Source organism: Frankliniella occidentalis, unplaced genomic scaffold, assembly GCF_000697945.3.
Source record: "Frankliniella occidentalis isolate FOCC.00 unplaced genomic scaffold, Focc_3.1 Scaffold11, whole genome shotgun sequence".
Taxonomy (NCBI): Eukaryota; Metazoa; Arthropoda; class Insecta; order Thysanoptera; family Thripidae; genus Frankliniella; species Frankliniella occidentalis.
The window spans coordinates 914996-919783 of NW_026267141.1; the positions used below are offsets into that span (position 1 = coordinate 914996).

At 46.2% G+C, this 4788-nt stretch overlaps 1 long non-coding RNA gene across 1 annotated transcript in view; it reads right to left on the minus strand.

The window, feature by feature from the left end:
• Nucleotides 1-2836, minus strand: part of LOC127752370 (uncharacterized) — a 19519-nt gene extending 16683 nt beyond the window's left edge. The window contains exon 1 of the long non-coding RNA XR_008012340.1: nucleotides 2702-2836. This is a non-coding gene — a long non-coding RNA (uncharacterized LOC127752370). The remainder of the gene's footprint in view (nucleotides 1-2701) is intronic.
• Between the last annotated feature and the right edge of the window lie 1952 nt (nucleotides 2837-4788).

A 4788-nucleotide genomic window follows, 5' to 3' on the forward strand; every position in this document is an offset into this window, starting at 1 on the left:
GGCTGAAAACCTCTGAGGCGAGCTGCCTCACGAGACTAAATCCACCATAATAGAACTTATTTATTAAACTAATTTTCCCTTTAAAAACACAAGCAATCTGAGGGCTAAGTGAGGTTAAGTTTGGAATCAGGTAGGAAATTCAAGCAATGACTTCGCCTACAAACTCCACTGTCTTTCTCGAAAGTTAGAAAAGGAGCTCCTTTCACATCGTGAACTCAAAATAATTACGATATGTGAGGAGAACTCCAGCCAATTTCACCAACTGCTGGCTAACGTGCCGTCAGAGAGAGAGAGAGAGACTTCTCAGTTTTCTTGGCCTCTTCAGCAGGAAGTCAGCCAGGCAGTAAGGTCATATTAAAGGCTAGGTCTAGACAAGCGCTCTGATTGGGCGCATTTCTCCCATCATGCACCGCAAATGCGCGCGCGCGAAATGGTGTGCCGTTCAAATTGGAGAGATTCCAGGCCTTTATTTCGATTTATTTACGCTCTAAGTGAGACGTACCGTAAAGAGCGGGGTTCAGCGAAGGACGAAATCAACACTTTGAGTGATTATCACTTGAAACTTTCGTTATTTTTATGTTTTTAACATGGTTTCGTCGACAAACGGCACTCAAGTTTTCGCGCGGTTTCCCCCACCCCAGTAAGAATGGTTCGCGCCAATACGTCACTTCCGAACACTTCTCCCATGATGCATTGCACTTGCCCAGACCTAGCCTTTTATATGACCTTACCAGGCAGGTCGAAACAGCAGAAACTTAAAGGCGGAGGAGAGGGGAGTCCTACAGTGGAGAGAACCGCGAATGGTTGAAATGCTGCGTTTTATTTCTCATACTTGGTGTTTAGTCTTCCCAACTAAAGAGTGGTGCACCGAAAACAGGGTAATAAAGGTCCAACGGCTCCGCTTCGGCTTCGGCACCTGTGGCTGGTGGAGGGGGTAGGTTCGCGAGCGTCACGAGCCGCGGCCGCGAACCGCGAGTCTCTTGTCGCGGGTGTCCTAAGTGATCGCGGGTCCTTTCGCGGGTGTCCTGAAGTGATCGCGTATCCTTTCGCGGGGGTTCGCGGTGTCCTTTCGCGGATATCCTCCGCGTCGCGGGTCCTCCTGCGAGGACTCGCGAGGACTCGCGATATCTCGCGAGATCTCGCGGGTGCCGAAGTCAAGCCGAAGCAAGGGTCTGTGTAGTTAATCCGTGCGCATGCATGCATGCATGCATCGACTGCTTGAGACTCACTACTGTAGCAGAAATTGGTTATTTGGATGTCGAAAAACGGATGAGTGTTAACTTTTAACATATTTGTGACTCAACATGCCGATAATATGGGTGAATTAAGGTCCATCTACAATGAGCGGCGCAAGCGGTGCAGGAGCTCTGTTTCCGGTGCAGGGAGCGCCGCAAAAGATGGACAAAGTTCATCTCCTGCGCCTACTCCGCTGCACCGGGAACTTGAAACTTGTGAAGAAGAAGAAAAGACACACCGCGTAAGTTTCCGGTGCAGCGGAGTAGGCGCAGGAGATGAACTTTGTCCATCTTTTGCGGCGCTCCCTGCACCGGAAACAGAACTCCTGCACCGCTTGCGCCGCTCATTGTAGATGGACCTTTAGACAAGGAAATACAAGCTCGCAACCGCGCGAGCTCAGTATGAAAAATTAAGCGTTCAGCTGGGCCGAGCCCGCGCGGCCTCCTAACTCGGTTTTACTCGTCTAACTCACGCATGTAACCGTCATGTTGAAACCCAAAAACGTTAAAATTTGACACTCATGTGTTTTCCGACATCAAAATACCCAATTTCAGCTACAGTAGTGAGTCTTTAGCAGTCGATGCATGCATGCATGCATGCGCACGGATTAACTACACAGACCCCAAGTGGTGGGGGTAACCGGTGGAGAGCCGTGGACAAGAGTCAGGAGCGGTGCACCATTCTTTAGTTGGGAAGACTATTTCCGGTCGAGGATAGGCCGGCCTGCGAGTGCGAGCGAGAGCTCGGTCGAGTATAGGCCGGCCAGCGATAGTCGTCCCCCCGAAATAGAGATCCTCCAATGCTGACGTCACAAGGCCCACTGAGTGGCGAACCGCGCGAGATTCCAAATGCGGGCCCGGGGAAAATGTTGAAAAGGTCGAAATAAAATGTTAGATCGTAGGGCCCAGTTAAAGAGAGATATGGCGACAACATTTTCTGAATCATTAAATTGGATCCATATGCTTTTTTAACTGGTTTCAGCAAAGAATGGTCTAACCTAACCTCTGACACCGTGTGTCATTGTTCGGTACTCAGTGTCAACTTTTTATATTTTTGGGGAGTGTCATGCTCAAAAATCGTTGGGAGCTGTGAGTTTTGTCGTCAGTGATAAAGTGAGCAGTCTTTGGGTCCATAAAGTAGGCGAAATGTGCCTAATTAGGCCCAACTTTTCATAATTTGCCACTCTTCGCCACTCGTTCGCAAAGGAGTTGCTCCTGACCGAGGAAGGCGGTGCTAGGGTCACGTGACCATTGGAGGATCTCTATATGAGTAGGTATTACCGGTAATTGGCCGAAACGCCGATCGTGACAACCTATCTTCACTGTTTGTTTTCGTTTCCATAAAGGCGCGGGAAATGCGGGGTGGGGAGGAGGAGAGGGTATAACCCCTAGGGGACGCGGCACGGCAAAGGTCTACGGCAAAGGGGGAGAGCAATAATTAATAATTACGGCAACGGCACACTCACCGACATATCGTGGTCGCGGGATGTGATTCTTTCCTGGGGTAGGCAATCCCGCCTCGCTCGTCCAGGATGTGATCCTTTGGGGATGCTTCCCGTCCCGTGCATCGTTGTGTGGCTCCAAAGCGCCAACGCCAGTGAAGTGCCATGTGACAATAATGAAATGATCAGGATAATAAACTATTATGGGCGATTTGCTGTTAATAATAATAATATTTGGCGACTTTTAAGAAATTTATGCACCAGCTCGGGTGCAACGTTTGGAGCCGAATCGTATTTGTCGTGGGAGTGTCATCGGCGTGCTCGGGAGGTCCCCAAATGACGTCCCCGGGGCCCGGACGACATCGGCACTACCAGATTTGGACTCAGCGTGCGAGAAAACCCCCGAGCACGATATTTCAGTCGTCCTGGTCGTTCCGAGGTTGACGGTCGATCGGTCGGCCAAACCGTATCTTCTTTTGACAGCCCCAGAGTCTTCGGGCGTCAACGACAGCTGAGATCGGATCGTCGCCGGGAGCTGCATTCCCTATCGTTCCTCCGTGTCTAAGTCGGCAGCGTTCAGGCCCGGCTTGAACCCTGAACCTACTGGCTGCGCTGGTTCGAATCCCGACCCGATGATATTTTTCGCGCTCGGCTGGGGGCATCAGCATTTACGACGCCGCGCGGACTTATTTCTACAGTCGGTTCTTGGCAGCGAACTTCAGCTAACTAAATTTTCATGCTGCCAACAAAGTTGCTGATGCTGCTGGATGTACAGTAAATTGTAAATTTTCTCTTGAAATTAAACTTTGGGAAGTGGGAGCTGGTACAGGGGATTGTGATACACTGAATGCCATTTTAGTCATCAGCTTACTGACTTTATTTAACTTTTTTACATGGGTTACTGGGTGTTTCAAGAATTAAAATTGGAAAATTGTTGAGAGAATGCAATCATTTAATGTCCCCGTGTACAGAATAGCGAGAAGCAGCTCGAATGAATTATCTAGTTTCCTTTTACAATACTGACAAATAAACACACATTAAAAAGAAACAAAACACAACTTATTTTCACATGCTTGTTATGATATATTTTAGCCTGGTATGAGGGTGAACTTTTGTACTTTTTAATGATTTTATGAAATTGCACAGCCAAAATGGTTCTTTGCTGAGTTGACACTATTTACCAGAACAAATATGGAGGAAGGATAGTCTAGAATTAAAGTAGTGAGCTAGCCAAGTATATGGTGTGAAAAATACGATTTCATTGTTGGTGCATTCAATATGGGCTTATTGATATCACATTTTTGTGATGGCTTCTGAGAGTATCTTAGGAAATTAGAAATTAATGAAATAATTCTGCAAAGTACAAAATACTTTAAATCTGTTTTCTTGACAAGTAGCTCAATCTTTAAGTATGCCAGGTAAAGAATGTATTATTTGTATCACAGCTTTTAAGCCTTTGCAAAACCTTCAAAAACATTTGGGAGGAAAACTTGTCTGAAAAAGAGCATCAACACGAGATCAGATTGAAATCAATGCGGTTTTTCTTTATGTTCGGATTTGTGCATACCATAAGAAAACAAGCATTCTAATAGTTTCAGGTCAAAATGCAAATCAATGGGGATGTACAAGGTTAAAATCATTACACCTATAGTACTTTTGTAAACTATGCTGAACACGATTTGTTGAACATTTGTGATCGTTTATTTAGATCAGTTCTTGTCTAAAAATAAGACAACAGTCAAATACTGTGACCATACGTTCCGGCAGACAGCAGAAAAAAAAAAAAAGAGACACATGAAAAGTGCGTGGTTTATGGTCCATACAGCAAAAAGCTGTAGTTAAGGTAGGGGCAGGAATTATTCAACAACAACATATTAAAGAAAGGAACATATTGGTATATTACACACTGGTAACTATTTCCAGCCCTGAGGACGAGTGATGTGGGCTTGGTCTGCTGGTACAGATGGTAACAAACATACAGTACATTTAAAATATTTTACAATGTTTCAGTCGGTCATAGTACCTACAATTTGGGAAGTCTGGCATCTGCTTACATTAGGGCAGAAGCTTACCTCCCCTGGCTTGGTGAGCTAGCACCAATCTCATCTATA